The following is a 20,336-nucleotide window of genomic DNA, read 5'->3' as shown; positions in this document are numbered from 1 at the left end:
AGTTTCAAAACATTACTCACTTTCCTTCAAAAATTTGCTTTTAGGGCAATATAGACGACATTCCCCTTTAGGCCAATGCAGTGGATACAGCCATATATGGATGAAAAAAAAATGTGAAGCTAACTTAGAAATAGCACTTTTCCTACATTTCATTTCAGTCCTGAAACACAGCCATGCCATCACAACTTGTCTATGGTTTGAGGGAATTCTAACCCTAACCCTAGCTAAGGATTGGGAAGGTTAGGGTTAGGGGTTCAGACTACCTTCAACATATCAATACCACCTTCTACTCATTTTAGGGGAAAATATACTTCAGCGAATGATTTTAACAGTCAGAACCGATATAGCAACCTCCCCAAAACAATGAGAAAGCATCATTAATGCTTAAATTTAGTTTTTTGTCAAGTAATCTGTTCATGGAGATCTCATGTCCTCAATGAGCATTGTTTTGGGCTTGGCTAGGTTAAGAGTCAGGAATACAAAATAAATACTCAATGTATTTGATGATATGCCTCTCTGGAATGAAAGCCACATGCAAAAGTTTCAAAACATTACTCACTTTCCTTCAAAAAATTTGCTTTTAGGGCAATATAGACGACATTCCCCTTTAGGCCAATGCAGTGGATACTGTCATATATGGATGAAAAAAAAAATGTGAAGCTAACTTAGAAATAGCACTTTTCCTACATTTCATTTCAGTCCTGAAACACAGCCATGCCATCACAACTTGTCTATGGTTTGAGGGAATTCTAACCCTAACCCTAGCTAAGGATTGGGAAGGTTAGGGTTAGGGGTTCAGACTACCTTCAACATATCAATACCACCTTCTACTCATTTTAGGGGAAAATATACTTCAGCGAATGATTTTAACAGTCAGAACCGATATAGCAACCTCCCCAAAACAATGAGAAAGGATCATTAACGCTTAAATTTAGTTTTTTTGTCAAGTAATCTGTTCATGGAAATCTCATGTTCAATGGTTTCCTCAATGAGCATTGTTTTGGGCTTGGCTAGGTTAAGAGTCAGGAATACACAATAAATACTCAATGTATTTGATGATGTGCCTCTCTGGAATGAAAGCCAAATGCAAAAGTTTCAAAACATTACTCACTTTCCTTCAAAAATTTGCTTTTAGGGCAATATAGACGACATTCCCTTTAAGGCCTATGCAGTGGATAAAGCCACGTATGGATGAAAAAAAAAATGTGAAGCTAACTTAGAAATAGCACTTTTCCTACATTTCATTTCAGTCCTGAAACAGAGCCATGCCATCACAACTTGTCTATGGTTTGAGGGAATTCTAACCCTAACCCTAGCTAAGGATTGGGAATGTTAGGGTTAGGGGTTCAGACTACCTTCAACATATCAATACCACCTTCTACTCATTTTAGGGGAAAATATACGTCAGCGAATGATTTTATCAGTCAGAACCGATATAGCAACCTCCCCAAAACAATGAGAAAGCATCATTAATGCTTAAATTTAGTTTTTTGTCAAGTAATCTGTTCATGGAGATCTCATGTCCTCAATGAGCATTGTTTTGGGCTTGGCTAGGTTAAGATTCAGGAATGCACAATAAATACTTAATGTATTTGATGATATGCCTCTCTGGAATGAAAGCCACATGAAAAAGTTTCAAAACATTACTCACTTTCCTTCAAAAATTTGCTTTTAGGGCAATATAGACGACATTCCCCTTTAGGCCAATGCAGTGGATACAGCCATATATGGATGAAAAAAAAAATGTGAAGCTAACTTAGAAATAGCACTTTTCCTACATTTCATTTCAGTCCTGAAACACAGCCATGCCATCACAACTTGTCTATGGTTTGAGGGAATTCTAACCCTAACCCTAGCTAAGGATTGGGAATGTTAGGGTTAGGGGTTCAGACTACCTTCAACATATCAATACCACCTTCTACTCATTTTAGGGGAAAATATACTTCAGCGAATGATTTTAACAGTCAGAACCGATATAGCAACCTCCCCAAAACAATGAGAAAGCATCATTAATGCTTAAATTTAGTTTTTTGTCAAGTAATCTGTTCATGGAGATCTCATGTCCTCAATGAGCATTGTTTTGGGCTTGGCTAGGTTAAGAGTCAGGAATACACAATAAATACTCAATGTATTTGATGATGTGCCTCAATGGAATGAAAGCCAAATGCAAAAGTTTCAAAACATTACTCACTTTCCTTCAAAAATTTGCTTTTAGGGCAATATAGACAACATTCCCCTTTAGGCCAATGCAGTGGATACAGCCACGTATGGATGAAAAAAAAAATGTGAATAGTACTTTTCCTACATTTCATTTCCGTCCTGAAACATAGCCATGTCATCACAACTTGTCTATGGTTTGAGGGAATTCTAACCCTTACCCTAGCTAAGGATTGGGAAGCTTAGGGTTAGGGGTTCAGACTACCTTCAACATATCAATACCACCTTCTACTCATTTTAGGGGAAAATATACTTCAGCGAATGATTTTAACAGTCAGAACCGATATAGCAACCTCCCCAAAACAATGAGAAAGGATCATTAACGCTTAAATTTAGTTTTTTTGTCAAGTAATCTGTTCATGGAAATCTCATGTTCAGTGGTTTCCTCAATGAGCATTGTTTTGGGCTTGGCTATGTTAAGATTCAGGAATGCACAATAAATACTCAATGTATTTGATGATGTGCCTCAATGGAATGAAAGCCAAATGCAAAAGTTTCAAAACATTACTCACTTTCCTTCAAAAATTTGCTTTTAGGGCAATATAGACGACATTCCCCTTTAGGCCAATGCAGTGGATACAGCCATATATGGATGAAAAAAAAAATGTGAAGCTAACTTAGAAATAGCACTTTTCCTACATTTCATTTCAGTCCTGAGACACAGCCATGCCATCACTACTTGTCTATGGTTTGAGGGAATTCTAACCCTAACCCTAGCTAAGGATTGGGAAGGTTAGGGGTTCAGATTACCTTCAACATATCAATACCACCTTCTACTCATTTTAGGGGAAAAAATACGTCAGTGAATGATTTTAACAGTCAGAACTGATATAGCAACCTCTCCAAAACAATGAGAAAGCATCATTAATGCTTAAATTTAGCTTTTTGTCACGTAATCTGTTAATGGAAATCTCATGTTCAATGGTTTCCTCAATGAGCATTGTTTTGGGCTTGACTATGTTAAGAGTCAAGAATACACAATAAATACTCAATGTATTTGATGATATGCCTCTCTGGAATGAAAGCCACATGCAAAAGTTTCATAACATTACTCACTTTCCTTCAAAAATTTGCTTTTAGGGCAATATAGACGACATTCCCATTTAGGCCAATGTAGTGGATACAGCCATATATGGATGAAAAAAAAAATGTGAAGCTAACTTAGAAATAGCACTTTTCCTACATTTCATTTCAGTCCTGAAACACAGCCATGCCATCACAACTTGTCTATGGTTTGAGGGAATTCTAACCCTTACCCTAGCTAAGGATTGGGAAGGTTAGGGATAGGGGTTCAGACTACCTTCAACACATCAATACCACATTCTACTCATATTAGGGGAAAATATACGTTAGCGAATGATTTTAACAGTCAGAACCGATATAGCAACCTCCCAAAAACAATGAGAAAGCATTATTAATGCTTAAATTTAGTTTTTCATCAAGTAATCTGTTAATGGAAATCTCATGTCCTCAATGAGCATTGTTTTGGGCTTGGCTAGGTTACGAGTCAGGAATACACAATAAATACTCAATGTATTTGATGATATGCCTCTTTGGAATGAAAGCCACATGCTAAAGTTTCAAAACATTACCCACTTTCCTTCAAAAATTTGGTTTTAGGGCAATATAGACAACATTCCCCTTTAGGCCAATGCAGTGGATACAGCCATATATGGATGAAAAAAAATGTGAAGCTAACTTAGAAATAGCACTTTTCCTACATTTCATTTCAGTCCTGAAACACAGCCATGCCATCACTACTTGTCTATGGTTTGAGGGAATTCTAAGCCTGACCCTAGCTAAGGATTTGGAAGGTTAGGGTTAGGTTTCAGACTATCTTCAAAATATCAATATCACAGTCACCTTCTACTCATGTTAAGGGAAAATATACTTTAGCGAATGAAAATAACAGTCAAAACCGACATACAGTAGTAACCTCACCAAAAGAATGAGAGAGCATCATCAATGCTTAAATGTTTTTTGTCAAGTAATCTGTTAATGGAAAACTCATGTTCAATGGTGTCCTCAATGAGCCTTGTTTTGGACTGAAATAGGGTAGTTAGGTGTGTAGATAATGTCTCCTTTTCAGGCCATAGATACCCATGGTGGATGGGGGGGCAGGGCCACCTTTTTTCTCAACCATCTGACACTGGAGGTGGACGTGTCATGTCTATTACCCCTTGAAGGATTAAGTCTCCGGTTCTCATTTGAAGTATTGGCTGAGTTGATCTGGGAGTCTTCTGTAAGGAAGTTGAGCAAGTAACATTTCTTTCCCCTACCTGGGATTGAATCTGGGACCTTCTTTTTAGTAACTAGACGACCTAGCTGTCTGAGCTTCCACGGCTCAGCTTAACTAGGGTAAGAGTCAGGAATACCCAATAAATTCACATTTATTTTTGTGTGATATCCCTCTACATTGAATGCCAATTGCAAGTTTGAAAACTTTATTTGGTTTATATCAAACATTTGCCCTCAGAGCAAATTAGACAACATTCCCTTTTAGGGCAATGCAATGCATGTCACCTTAGATGTAAGAAAAAATATGTCAAGATAACTTAGAAATGTAATTATATAGCAATTAATTTTTACCTCTAATTTTAATGAATGGAAAATTAGATGGAGCAGGATTAACTTTGAAGTTTACTTTTTTTAATGTACTGTATACATCAGATAGGAAAGATGAGTTTGATATCTGATGTGGAACAGCAAGCTTTGAAGAGATGGCACAGTGTCTCATCGGTGAATTGAGACCTATTTCTCCTCTCCTTCTGCATCTAACATTAGGGAGACCGGATGAAACGTCAATAGAAAGAAATGAGCTTCAGCAAAGTGTGGAAAAGGCATGGTGAGTTTCATTAGCCCAGGATCAATCCCGCTTTGTTCTTGGCTCAATAACACTCCTGTCTAAATATTATTATAGTTGAATTTCACACTCTTGAGGAGAGGGCTAAGTTATTGGTAAGAAGATGCAACTAAACAGCTGCCATTAGGGATTCATCTGGCTGTCTCCCTCAGGATTATTGCTTTTTTTAATTCTTGGGAGGTAATAAAGGAACATTTATTTTCTGTTAGTTGTTTTTTTAAGAGAATGTACCTTCTGAAAGCACAACAAAATGGAAAAATACAGGCATATAAAAATCACACACTTGAGACTGTTAAAAATTGCACAAATTGTTTGCAGAGTCTTTCTGTCAAGCATGTGTCTGTTTCTATTGCTTGTACTACTTAACCTCTGTTTACCATACACTGCTTTGAGATAAGGACAGGAGTTTAGCTCCTTTTTTTATAATTTATGGTATAATAAAGCCTCTATGAACTTGAGAGAATACATGTACTGTAGATCTGAGAATGACATCATTTAAATCTTAGATGAATGTATGTAATAGAAGACATTCTTTTAGTAGTAAGTACACCTGATTTACAGTGCATTGTTCAGCTTCTAGAAATGTCTCAGACTGGACAAAGGCTTAAAGTTTCATATTGATCTCCCCCCTTTTCTGTTTTTACAGTATGTGAAATTGGAATAATGGTATTTGAATATGGTGTCACACAGTAAGCAATTTGCTTCTTTGCAGTTTGCCACATAGTGATGACTCCTGGTACAATGAGGAAAGGCAATCTGTGCTCCTGCTTCAGCCATTCATTTTTTGTCAATATGCAATTACCATGGTGCCACAAAGAATGGATAGAGTTGACTGGGTAAATGACTTGAAAGACATCTAAAGCCAGTGGGAGACACAGGATGTTGCAAGAGTTAAGATCTGCCTGAAATCCCTTGCCTTCTAATTCAAATCTTTGCCCTGTGCGAGGGCAAAGAATCCAGACAGGATGGAGATGTTCATCTGGACTTTTTCCCTAAAATGCTGTGGGGAATAAGGAGCTGCCCTCAGTCACCTGACTGGTTGGCCCTGGACAATTGGTACATTAACTATTTAAAAAGCAGGAAACTGAAGTTTTCTTTACTTTCTGCCACTATCTACATTCTGAGGACAGAGTTATGGAACCTGGTGCAGATGGAGTAAGAAAAGAACACCAAGGACTTACCAAGCAAGAAACTTTAAAACTGTATGTTTTTGGAAATGGCTGTTGGGGAAAATTGCTGGGAGAAAGTTTTGTGAAGGGTCTCAGAGAGAGACTATGTTTTGAGGCCAGTAAGCAGCTTAGCTGCCCGGTTCTGATAGTAAGGGACTGAAGAATTAAGCTATGAGCTTAAAGAACAGCTAGATTTTTGTTTCGATGTTTGATTTTATGTTCTACACATTGTGGATATTTTGTGTTCATTTCAAACTTACCTGCCCATCGCTGTCCACCATCTACAGTATATCATGACTTCTTACACTGGGAAGTGGCACAAGCCAAATGTGTGCTGTCACTTTAATGTGTCACAGTAGTCTAGTGCTATACATAATGTACCAAGATTGAAGGAAAGTACAATATATATAATTAACAAAAATCTCCATAGTGTCTTATTTCAAGAAACAAAAGAAATGTTTGAAAGCTCCAGTAGTTATCCACACTGGGCTCACAAATGCAGACATAGTAAGAAAAATTGTGAGCCAGCATTTCTCATGCAAGCCAGCAGAGGAAACTTGCTTGAGAAAACAGATGTTTCCTTAATCTCTGCAAATGTTCCACTTGCACTTTTCATGCCCTCTGATGGCACATCTTAGATCTCATCAGACCAAATGAGAGAATCTAATGCAGCTTCTGATCTCAATTAGACATATTTCACAGTGCAGCAGAATTTGCAGAAATCCAAAACAAAGGATCATCTAAGTCTATTTGTTCTGTTCTCACTCTGTCATGCAGATGTTCCATGCAATTGCATGTTAAAGACAATTGTTAATGAGGAAATGCTATCAAACCCCTGTAATCTTGAAAAAAATAATCTAATTGAACAAATGGCACTAGAAGATATGCAAGTCTAAGAATACTAGATGAAGTGACTGTAAGAATGTACAGTATGTGACGCTGGGATAGTCCTTGTTTCAGGCCTAGCACCTTTCTGAAATAAGATAAATGAGATTTGTTTGGTTAAAATTATTGCAATTCATATTTGGCTAGTTTTTTCGACAGTTAATCTAATTAATTCTCTTAAGAGAAAGAATGAGAGAAAGCTTTAAAAAAATCCATACAATGTTCGTTTTGCTTCACAATGGGGACAAACAAACATTTATCTCTGCTTTCCCTTGCTTTTCTGTATGGTTTATTGCCTGTCTGATAGAAGGTCTTCCGTGACACTGCAAAAGCTTTTAGATAGCATGTGGTAGGTTTGCTAAAAACAATGTACATTGCTATTTTTTGCCTAAGTGTTAAGTAACATATGTAATTTATGTTTGTTGTTCATATACTGGCAAGTGCAGTGGATTTTGAACTCAACCAACATGTATAAATGCAAGTATGTATGCCTTTAATGAAGGGGTTTCCTTTCAAGACTGCTGTCTGTTGGCATTTAAAGTTTGACATCAGTCAGTCACTTGAGGAAACAACCTTTATGCTGAAAGCCAATATCTTGAAATTCAAACTTACACTTACAGGGTTTATAATGTTTCTTAAACTGATTTAACAACATAATAGTAGGCAGTAGTTCTCAAAATTCTGCTATTTACTCTATACTGCTATAGAATAAGTACTGCTGTGCTGTTTGATGCATCTTCACTATTACCGCTATAAATCCCCTTCACATTGTTTACTGTAAAACACCTTCAAGGTCTTGGCAACTTAACGGATAAAGTTCGGGGAAACTGTGTGCAGTGAGGGCTAGCGATCTGTACTTCGTCATTACAGGACTATTTTTTACTTTTTAATTTCACTTTGACTGCACAATGCTAGGTTGAGAAAACTCAGGGGCTGCCCTTTATTTGGGCTCATGTTGATACAGTATGGCAAGGTTCCAGGAAGATGGCACAAGTCATTATGCTGCTTGCATAATAACAGCACTATTACAAGATTACAATGTGACAGGTACGCCATGGATGTCCTTACTCAATATATTTAATCTCCATTTATAATCAGTGGGATGAGCTGGGATGACTTGTGGCACTTAAGCCTCAGAGACCAGTGAATAGGCACCTGCTGGTTCATGGTCTTCAACAGCGGACAGAATCCCACAAGACAGCATCTGCCTCTTGATGCAAAGCACACATCACAGATGTACAGTACATATTTTACTGCTGGTAACCTTGGCTAAAGTTTACTAGTCTGTGAAGCCCCCAATTGATCAACCTTGTTGATGACAAATGTTTGTTAGCATAACTCATTTGTGGGTCATCTCTCTTCAATAAAATACCAGCACCTGCTACAAGATTTACAGTAGTCATGTCTCGAAAAAACTTGAATTTATGAAATATATATATAGATACATTACTGTTTGTAGCAGCACTCATACTGTATATACTGAGCTCAGTCAAACAAACTATCTACAAAAGTGATGAAACAAAAAAAAATTGATTAAAAGAGCTATATCTTTATTATCCCCAATAGGTGACTGGTGAGAAGGTGTTTCTTCTGGAAAAAAAAAGGCTTATACCAGCAGCTACTGTACTTCAGACTTGCAGTTTATCCAACAATTTTGGTGTATCAATGGTAACTCAGTAAAAGCACACTTTTGCTATTAGAAATATGAGAACTGGAAGAGAGTCAGGTAAAAACATGTTGCTAGTGCAGGATGTAACTCCATTCATAATCTGTTGTAAGGCAGAGTGAAAAGGCTATTTAAAGCTATAGCTTTAAAGCCAAACTCCTAACTCTTTTTACTAAGTGTATAGACCAGTTGGATGAAACCAATGGGCCCCAATGTCTTTGATCTGTGAGTTGTAATCAAATAATTGTAATGTGAATGAAAATATATTCACAGTGGAATGACATAAGACAACCTGAGTAAATGCAATAGACATTTATGAAAATGGGAGCAAAACTGATTGAGTGTTGATTTGAATTGGATGTTCTGAGGCTATATACTACCAAGCTTTTTGGGGTCCTCACTGAACTGTCTAAGAGGACCCCAAGCGCTCTCCGGACCATCAGTTTGGGGACTGTTGGCATGAAATAAGCTCAGAGGGAACGAGCTTAGAGAGGAGTCTATGTGGACAGTGGTAGGAGAAATATTGTAGCATTGCTAATGTTTCCCTGCCTATTGGAAGGTCAACAAGCATCTTTTAAAAGGATCTTTTTGCAGTGTAACAAAAATCATTCCTTTCTCCTTTGCAAAAGCTCAGGGCCTTTGGATATTGATCAGCTTATAAAACCAATCAATAGAACTAGTGTGTGTGTTTGGGGGGGAGTAGGGATAATAAAATACCTCATGAATTCCATCACCCCAAGCTTTCCAACAGCATTTAATGTATAGTCTAATTCTGCTTCAGAGGGATTAAATATTAACGGCTCTCCTCTCCTGCTTTCACAGATTCTTCATAGCCTGTTATCTGGTGCTGCACACACTTTTCACTATACTGTTGACTTTTTAAGCAGAAATGAGCTTTCTGGGTGCTTGTGTTTTTGACATAGCTTTTTATAAAGATGTAGTTTGAAGCATGTACTATACTCTCTGTTTACATTTCCCGATGTCGCTGTAAAGAAGTAAGTCCTGGAATAGTCACAGTAGGGTTCCTCAATACCGAGCCTCAGGACACCTGTCTCCTCATTTTTATTCCAGCTGAGCTCTTCTATTGCGTAGGCTAACCATTTTTTTTTCCATTTAGATTTTTAAACGGTTATTTGCTCCCACTACATGATTTCAGAAATACTTTTCTTTAGGTGTATCACCAAGAACCTTAGCAAATAGGGCTCTTTCATGTCTAACCTTAGCTTAATGCATACATAGACAGTTGCCCCTAAAGATAAAAAAAAAACAACTTTTAATAGGTAACAGTTGTACATACAAAGGTGAGAGTTAATTATCAATCTTTTGATGACATTTATAGAATTTTGTTCTGCATAGGCCTGTCTGTTTAAATTACAAGCACATTGTCACTGAAACAACGCAGGGGGTAGGTGATCTCTGAAAAGCCCTGGTACTGTATAGTCTTAATGATAACCACTAGTCCCAAATAGCTTTTCAAGGTTTTTTCAAGGCAAATACTTAAGATATAAAGTTCAGCTGAAAAGCAAGGAATTTGTATACTGTATGTCCAAACAACAATACAAAAGCCTGCATTTGTCAGATATTGCACTTAACAGGAATGTTATGTACTTAAGAGGACTATGTGGATATACTAAATGACTATCTTAGAGCAATTCATTTACAGTATAGGAGGTTGTGTGCAGGAACTGGCAGCCTGTGATGTGTGAAACATGTGAACAACACTATCTCATTTTCCCCAGAGCTACCAGGCAGCTGACCCCTCTGAGAGAGAAGTACTATGGCTGCTTCTACTGTCTTTGCATATCAATGAATAAATGTAATTGCTGGAATAAACAGCACCAGCTTTAAACACAAACCATTTATGTTCTCTTAGGGACTGTTAAATGTAGGAATAACTATAAATGAGAGAAGCTTCTTAAAAGAAGAATTTCTCCATATGAATCAATTGGCTCAACACTATACTGTAGTTACTTTCCTCCAAAAATTCATGCCCATTATGCAAAAATAGGCTTCCAAATTTCTGTCCAAAATACACTCCAACTTGACCTATCCTAGTTCACCTGACAATACTTAGATGTTCAGCATTGGCTAGGAAAGTACCATAAGAGGCCAATTAGTTTATTCCTTTTAATACTGTACAGTATCTCTCGCTTTACTGGATACTCCACTCAAATCACTTTTCAGACAATGGGGACTCCCCTCTTCCACCACCATTGTGTAACCCCCATCTGGATGACAATGGCAGCCTGCTGAAATGCTAAAATGCATACAGGTACATCAAATTGGGTTAACAAATACCAATGATAACTATACAAGGGAAGGCTGGTAGTAATGTTCCTTATCATACTGTATATTAAATAAAATCATGAAAAATCTTTTACTCAACTTAAGTGTTATCAAATGACATTTAAAGAATCACCTGCACTGTAGTTCACATTAACATTTTCCATTCATATGAAGTGCATCAATGTCTGTCACATACTTTTGTAAGTAAACACAAGAAAGATGGAGAAGTGAGGTGTGGCTGGGTTTTTAAAAAGGCTGATTTGGATTGATTGGTTTGGGTGAAAAAATTTCAGCAATGACAAGTCAAACAAAGTAAATGATTTAATAATTTAACATGGATCAGAGGTGCCAGAATTCAGTCCTAATTTAGTAGAAGAGTGTATTTTTTCTAACACTTCCCTGAGGTCAATTAATTATTTACTGTAGATGCTTAATTGGGGGAACAAAAAGGAAACTGCAGGACAACGGCCCCAGTCTTGCATGCAAGATAGATAATGTAGCAAACTTAGTGGTTCTTTTAATCAGCAGCTGTACAATTTCAAGAACTGATTGAATACAGCATATTCAGTATTATGTGTATGTTTTTACAATTAAACAAAACATTCAAAGCATCCAAAAACCCCAAATGCCCTGAAGGATAAAATATGGGTTTATTTAAATTAAAGGCACTTTTGCAGTTCTTTATCCCAGAAAAAAAAGCAATGCAGCAACGTACCAGTTCTTTTCTTCTGCCCACAAGGTGGCGATCAGATCAAATTAAAACCGTTACTGTATTTCTCATGTTGACCTCCCGTTTATGTGGTGCAAGAGTGGATGGCACATTCTTACCGTAGTGTAGTGCTGCTCATTTTTACTCCTGTTGGCAAATTAAACACTTTGATGGAAGCTTAGGTCAGTGACCACCATAATTCACTGCAGAGAATGTGGCCACATGGCTCATTGCTCACTAGGAACATTTACAGACAGAATTTTAAAACTGCCTGTAATCTGAAATAAATTAGTGTAAATGTAGCACTACACCTTTAATGAAATGAATAGTGGTATTTAATGTCCATACACAGTAAAACTGTCTTTTCCCCAAAAGTAATTAAAAACCAACCCTGTAATAGTTTTCAATATTCTTTGTATGGAGATCATGGATTTTTAAATAAATGAAGTGCATGTAAAGAATCAATCCAATCGATATCCAGTATACCAATATACACAATTAGCTGATGATGCACTGCAGTTAAAATACAGTTCCCATGAAAGGAGAGTATGCAGGACTGCAGCCTTTGCTTGTACCGATGTTAATAAATGCAAAATGTGTTTCATTAATCAAACCATTAGTCTAGTGGCAGAAAGATGAGGTAGGTGATGTGAAAAATTGACTGCTTGAAAACTGAGTGCCTATCTGCAAACCGGACAATGTTAAAATATCAATCACATTTTTACTACCTTATAAATACTCACACAATGATAAAAAAACATGTATTTTGATTACAAATTGAGTGGATACATTGACATAAACCGATATGATACAAAACCTGATTTATATGTCCGTGTAGCCTTGAATAAGTAATTGGTGATTACAATAGTTATTCAAATAAAATATATAACATGTACTGTACACATTACATATTGTATACTGTATCTGTATATACAGTATAAGCACAGTTTATATTGTATAAATGAAGATTTTTAGTTTTAAGTACTGTATATCCCTGTGAAGATTCCACTGGTAACAGTAGAATCATGATAGTCATACTTCTCTGATGAGTCCTATTGCTAAGGACTGAATACAGAATTTTAAGCTTTGAATTTAAATCACTGAGTGGACAATGCCAGAGGATGTGCTGTGTCTACACTGCTAAATGAGTCAAGCCTACATGAGCCAAGTAACAGACAAACTGTTAACTCAATAGCTGAAGATTTCCTTACATTGTCACAGATCATCCTATAGCACACAAACACAGCTGCGAATTCAAAAAGGCTCAGGAAGTTTCAAAAAGTGGGTTGTAACCTAAATCCCCTCTCCCAGAAAAGAGTGACTGCAATAAGAGCCTTGTATCTAGCTTGATTCAGCTTCTGGTTTGTGGAGCTCTGGAGGAATAAATGAAGTTAAAAGAGCAAGTGGTGGGGCGCCAAAGCATGCTTTTCAACACATACAGTACACTGGCTAAAATGTTGGCTATTCTCCAGCTAAGTGATCTGTCAGTCACAGGCCGTGTACCTTGGCAAGCATGACAGACTTCACTGTTATCCTCAATGATCTATAGACAATCCTGCCGGAAGAAGACAATTTGGTAAAGAAATATATATACAGTATATAAATACAAATACTGTATATTTTCACTGTACTATTACTTCAACACGCACACTTTGTGAGGCTACCCTCATCTCCCTTTCCACAGTGGGAAAATATATTTATATGTACTGTACTACCCTGTCGTAACACTCCAAACACCTAGCCACTGAGGACATACAGTACATTGCACTGTGAGCCAGAGATGTCCCTACTGACACTTCAGCTACCCAGCCGTGGTAGTGCTTGTCAAGTAACACTAACCTGTGATCTTAGTCCACCAATGTTGACTTTAGGATTTAATCTGCCCTCCATGTAGAAGCCCTCCAGACACTTGGGATGCTGAGGTATTTTGATTTCAGCTTGGGAAATACAGTAAAGATGCAAGAGATTTATATGAATGGCTGTAACATGTCTGCACTTTGTTGCATTATTTATCAACACTTCACATCAGGTGGGGCTTTAATGTCTTCTTTACATGAACACATAAAAGTGTCCGAATCAATACTGCTGTCCCAAGGATTCTATCTTCACGAGCAGATACTTTGGGAAGCTGGTATAGTAGTGCAGCATTGCACAAAGTAACTCCTGTTCATTGCTCTGGCCATCCCTATGTCATTTTAAAAATCGGAAAGCCTTAAAGTGTTTCTCATCAAGGCCGGCCCGTGACATTCAATGCTGTAAAGTGATGTCGGCTTCATGATTGATTTGGCCATGATTTGAGAATTTATCGGATGAAGGAACACATTTTTAAACTTTGCACACAATTACAGTATGTTCCTAATGTGCAGTTTCCAACAGTCTGGTGGCAGTCATGTACTGTATGTCAGCTTAAACATTAGAAATGTATAGTAACTCATAGGTTATTCAGGTAATTTCACATGGAGTCCAAGTTTGTTAACCGTGCAGTTCAGAAAAACACACAGGATGTCCACTGATGGCAGACTGATCCATCTCAGATATTTTAAGCTGCGAGCTCTTACATAAGCCAACACCAGCTGCTGGATATTTTCTCATGTGCAGCATTAAAAGAATATTGGGCACTGTTCATTTAAATGTGGGTTTATGCGGCCAGCATATGAATTTCTTAAAGGTTACATACTATACAATGTTATAATAGCCCTCAGAAGCATTTCAGAACAGTGCTCCAAAAGACTATTTATATTAATAATAATTTAGTAATATGTCAAAGCATGTGCTGGGGTTAATATTTGGGCTGAGCTTAAACATATAACTGACACATTTTACCTATGAGTCTTAGAAAATGTTATGAAAGTTATAAAATTGTTACAAATCCTTTTATAGCACAGGGTGACTGTGTAGCCTCCCTGAAGATATTATTTTGGAGATATAAGACTACATTCAGATATAGCGTTACTGTAAAATGAAAAGTAATGTTCTTTTTCACATGGTATGGATATTTCTATCTCCCTGTACTACACATTGTATGGGGAGCCCTAACTACCCATGAACCTACAAAAGATGGTTGTGGTCCTAGACGTTCTCCGAGGTCAATCTGTTCCAGGAAATATGATGATTATTAGAAATAGATTCCTGATTCCCAGGGAAACTTTTGCTAATTTTGAGATTATTTTGTATCCAAAGCATACTATTTAGGAAGGTCTTTTTAACCTCTGTAGGGCAGGATTTTTCAGCCTTGTCCATCTACAATATATCAGCTTGTTTCAGAACACAGAGTGTAAGGAAAGATTCCAAACAAGAATATTCATATTGCCCACAGGTGCAAACGTATCACAATTGTTGGGGGAGCTCTGCTTTTACAATATGATGAACAATACTGAGGGCACTTCAGAACATACTGTATAGCACCCTTGATACGTACGATTTTACACATCTTGCCCATTTTATTTTGAGTATATTCCCGATTAAGACACAAATCTCATATGTTTGTCTATTAATCATTCCTAGGGGACCAGCTTCAGAAACCTCGGTAGATAGTTTCAAGAAGTACTGTATTTTGTTGTTTTTGACATGATGTGGATTCGTGCAGAATCTCAACACTGGAACATTAGATTATTCCATTAACGGACTTCCCTGTACAGTAATATTTTCCCATAAACTGTGCATAAGGAGTCAAATTGCTATACATTGAAATACTCATTCTGTAAATGAGATAAATAAGGACAGCATTTAATACATATTGCTGCCTTTAAACATACTGTACAGTATACTAAGCTACAGAGTTAAATTCTTTACTAGATTTTTAAGGTACTCTCAAAACACTCACCCTTTGTACGAATCGTCTAAAAAATAATTCACTATGACTAGGTTTCAGGCTTATGGGAGCCTGAAATCAGTACAACAAATTGAAAAGTCACAAAATAGAAACAATGAGTACTTCATCTTTTATGTGGTCATATGAGAATCAAGATTATCATGGGGCAGTGCAGTGGCTCCGTGGCTAGGGATTTGCACCTGTGGCTGGAAGGTTGTCGGTCCATATCCTGTGGCTGCCAGAAGAATCCTACGCTGTTGGGCCCTTGAGCAAGGCCCTTAACCCCAACTGCTCCAGGGGTGCTGTATAAACGGCTGACCCTGCACTCCGACACCAAGCTTCTCTCCCTGTCCGTGTGTCTCATGAAGAGCAAATTGGGATTTGTGGAAAAAAAAAAATCCTAACACAAGAAATTGTATATGGCCAATAAAGTGATCTTATCTTATAATAAAATGCATTCCATCAAAACATCAGCTCTGAGATCACTTTTCTTTTAAAAAAAAAGAAAACTGCATCCTTTTTTCACGGATGCAATTTAGACTTTAGATGCATGTAGCTCTTGCACGAGACTACGAATCGATCTATTAACATTGCTTTCAATTGTAAAACTGAAATGGATATAGTTTTTTTTTAGTCTTATTGGTTTAAAAAATGAAAGCATTTGTGATGACTACCATTTGCCAAACAAATATTGAGTTATTCAGTACGAAGTTTACCTTTTAGTGAGATGGAATTGAATAAACTCTACAGAACTACACAAAGGACATGCCAACCACAGCTGTACTTCAATACATCTTAGATTAAGAGAGAGTGTGCGCAAGTGTGTGGGGTTAGAAGGTTAAATTTTAACGTTACATTGAACAAAAAACAAAACAAAAAAAAACTGACTTAGGAGTTGCAAACATGTCAATATGTGATGGGGACACTCACTTTTATGCGACCATGCCAGTAGTGTTTGATTTAACAGAAATAAAATACTCTGAATGGTTACTAGCAGTAACCATGTCCCACAGGATTTACTATAAAGGCAGTTAATCATAGGGAAGAGAAAAGAAAAAACATTTAAAATGTGTGAATAGGACTGTTTGTAGGGTGCATACAATTACAACTAAATTTCACTCATCTACACTACAGTATGTGCAAAAATGAAACTACAGAGCTAGGATGGAAGACAAGACAAGGACCAAAGATATACAGTAGTTTGGGAATCAGTAACCCATCAGCTGCCAGTCTGTTTTTCCAGTTACTTCTAATGATTTCAGTTATTCACACCACTAATCAACTTAATATCATAATACTTTTACCAGTAGTTATGCTTTAAAATGATCTATATACACAAAAAGTGCTATATATAGTAAACTGTATATACGCATTTCTCTGTGGGGAAGATTATGATCATGTGTAATATTGTTTCCATTTAAAAGTCAACAGAGCAAATAAAGGGGAGTTTTTAATGAGTCACACCCCATCCATCCATTAACTTACCATTTCTTCCTCTTCAGGGTCAGGGGGTGCTGGAGTCTATCTTAACAAGCAGCAGGCACAAGGAAGGGAACACCTTGTATTAGAAGGCAGTCCATCGCAGGGCAGACGCACAGGCGAGAGACTCCAATCCTTCTAAAGAAGTCCTTCAGCCTAGTCCAGACGTGATACACCCTTTTCTGTCCTTCTGGCTTTGTCACATCTTAAACAAGTTATTACATATGGATTTGTTAGTTAAACATTTACAGTATGACTTTTTTACATATACAGTAAAACATAACCTTTTTTTACTAAACATGTTAGTAATGTCAGAAGCTGGGATAGTAGACTTCTGAGGTCCACATGACTGTAAATGGTATTGGTGGAATAGGGGAGAATGGACTGGAATTAACAAGCCAATCATCTAGCATGTTTACTGGAGACACTGTGCTGTAGGTGACACCATTCTTTAGATGAGATGATAAGCTGAACTCATCAAACTTGGTCATTAAAGATCACATGGTACTGCTGTAAAGAATAGGGCTGTTATCTCCAGTGTTATGGATAAATGTTGGCTTGTGTAATCCGGCCTGCATTTCATGAAGCTTCTGCTCTTCATCATCATGGCTGGGGCTAGCAATGAACAATATTTACCGATGTGCACCAACATCAGAATCCTTTGAACCGCTTTCTATCTAACATGTTATTAATAGTGTTGTAAACATTCATACTTATAGACTGGTATAGAAATATGACTTGCTATAACACTGCTGGGATTTGGGATGCTGTGGGGAATGCACCTTCTGTGTGGCTCCTTCAGTGTTCTCAGGAAATCACTGTTACCTTCTCAAAACATCACTAGACTGTGCTGTGACCCCTTGCATTCCTACACTGGAATCAGGATTAGTTTAAATACCTGCAACCAAATAATCAGTAGGAGAAACTTATTATAACCTTTTCTTGCTCTATAAATGTTAAATAGATTTAATTTAGTAAACAGTGTGTACTGTATATTGTACAAAGTATTATCAATGATTGTTTTCTAAAATGAGATTGCAAATGTACATAAAATTTAGTTTTAGCAATTTCAGAATTTCTCCTCGGGTTCTCCTTACCCATCAATCACTAGAGTTAAGCCATGTGTTTGACAGCCAAGACTTCAAATGTTTCATTTAAAATGGGGAAAAAAAAAAAACATCTGTCCTTACTTCCATCAAAAAATGGCTGTGGTGTTGGTGGAATTCTTATCAGTGTGCTCCACAAACTGCAGCCCAGGTAAAGTAAAACACTTTTGCTCTCTGCTGCCCTTCACAACTCAATTGGGCTCTTTATCTCTGTAAAAGAACTCGAGTAAGCCTTCACGTTTTGGGCGCTTGTCTTTGCTTTTGGTGATAATTGAACAGGGTGGAATTCTCTCATTTAAAACAATTTAGGAGTGTAAGGTTCTGTACAACCCCCCAGAATATTTAAAAAATGAAAGTGACCAGTATGGAATAGGTTTGAGAGGAAATTCCAATAACTTCCATTTCATGGGCTGTATTTATGTGGTAGGGAGAGTAATGTTATCTCTACAAGTTCGTGTGAGACCATGAGATCAAGGTTTCTTAAAAGCTAAGTAGTTAAATGTGTATGCAGTACATCACCCTTATACTTAATTCTAACCACCATTCTGAACAATGGATTGGTCTGCTTACATGTTTAAATGTGCTGTGCACAACTTGTCCTCAGAGTGCTGTTCTCTTTGATAACCTCATGATACTCTGCAGTGAAAGTAAGAATTGAATCATGCTTTGCATTTAATAGATAGAAGGCAGTGTAACCATTCAATGATTTGAAAGAACACCAAATTAGAAATTCCCTTTTACTATTTGGTGAACACTATTTTCTGTGTACAGCAGATTCTTTTTTTAAAAAATTTTTGCAAGGCATACAAAATTCACTCCAGGTTCTAATGCTAATTGCTTGTGTCTAAATTTCCACCAAGTCTAGATAGGTTAGCTACTATAACAGCATGGGGGAGACTATACCAAGTATACAGCACTGTCAGAACATGAGCGAAAACAAAACTAAGCAAGACAGAAGCCACATTGAAAAGGAATGCAAATTAGCTTTGAGTTGTCCATTAAGCCTGCACATAGAGGGGGAAAAAAAAACACACACGGGTAACACCTGACTGCTGCAATCTGATCTGACTGCCATTTAATCTCTGATGCAGCTGTTTTTTGCCTTTAGGCTAATTGGCACAACTCGCTGCATGGAACTAAGCAAATAAAGTGGGCTTCGTGGGAGTGAATTATAAGTTTAGGAGACGTAGGCTGTGTGCCTACAAACACTAAGGGTAATATATAAAAAATAATTACAATTAATCCAGGACTGCTTGGAAGGGTAACATGCTGCAGCACTTATTTAACAGAAACAATAGAAAGACATTTCTTTTAGAATATGGCAGGATGCTTGCAGAAACCCAGAAAGATATTTCCCCAGTATATTGCAGGGTTTATGCGTACATCCTGTAGAAGTTTATTTTCTGCATAACATTGCTCTGTGTTTCCAGGAATAGGTTCTGGGTTCCTCAAATCCTTACCAGGAATAAGCAATTCTCTAATAATGGAGAAGTGGGTGATCCATATCTTGTCAAATAAGATATCTTATCAAATAGCTATGCACAGGCAAACATGGAAGTTGGGATTGGGACCTAACATCTCTTTGTGCTGGATTTGATTTCAGCCTGGGATGCTTTTTGTATAGTGTTTGTATTGGTATTGGTCTCATGGGTTTTCTCTGGTGCTCCTCCTAATGTGCAAAAACATGCTGTGGTTAAACAGCAACTCTAAAACTGGCCCGCATATGCATTTGTGAGGGTATTGGTATGGCCTGTGATAGGCTTGGATTCTATCCAGTGTGTATTCTGCCTTGCCTCAGTGTGGCAGTCTAGCCTAGTATTGGACTAGGCAATTATTGGAAACTGCCTGAAGCATAGATCATGGTACAAATATCAGAAAGTTTATTGGTTGCATATTTTTCACATCCTCATGACAGTTACTGTATACACACACTGAAACAGGAAATAATGTAATTTATTCACTTTAAGATGACATATGCAGATAATGATGAAGGATTTGCCTATCAAGGGGATCATACCCACTTAAAGCAGCTCCATGAATCCTTCAAGGAAAACTGGATGTGGAGAATATTGCTGTTCTGTGATCATACTGGTGTTTAAATGAAATGTAATGTTTTTCTTGGTTTCGTGCTCCAAAAATGTTATT

General features: G+C 37.3%; 1 long non-coding RNA gene across 2 annotated transcripts in view; it reads right to left on the bottom strand.

The window, feature by feature from the left end:
* LOC148648107 (uncharacterized) overlaps positions 1-19,855 on the bottom strand; it is a 47,651-nt gene extending 27,796 nt beyond the window's left edge. The window contains exons 1-3 of one of the 2 annotated variants that reach the window (XR_015926643.1): positions 19,768-19,855; positions 17,092-17,290; positions 10,914-11,057 (exon numbers count right to left, since the gene is read on the bottom strand). This is a non-coding gene — a long non-coding RNA (uncharacterized LOC148648107). Of the gene's footprint in view, positions 1-10,913; positions 11,058-17,091; positions 17,291-19,767 lie in introns of those variants that run through there. The other variant, XR_015926644.1, reaches the window with a different exon arrangement.
* Between the last annotated feature and the right edge of the window lie 481 nt (positions 19,856-20,336).

Source organism: Lepisosteus platostomus, chromosome 15 (assembly GCF_059453375.1).
Source record: "Lepisosteus platostomus isolate fLepPlt1 chromosome 15, fLepPlt1.hap1, whole genome shotgun sequence".
Classification (NCBI taxonomy): Eukaryota; Metazoa; Chordata; class Actinopteri; order Semionotiformes; family Lepisosteidae; genus Lepisosteus; species Lepisosteus platostomus.
This window is presented reverse-complemented; position numbering and strand designations above follow the sequence as displayed.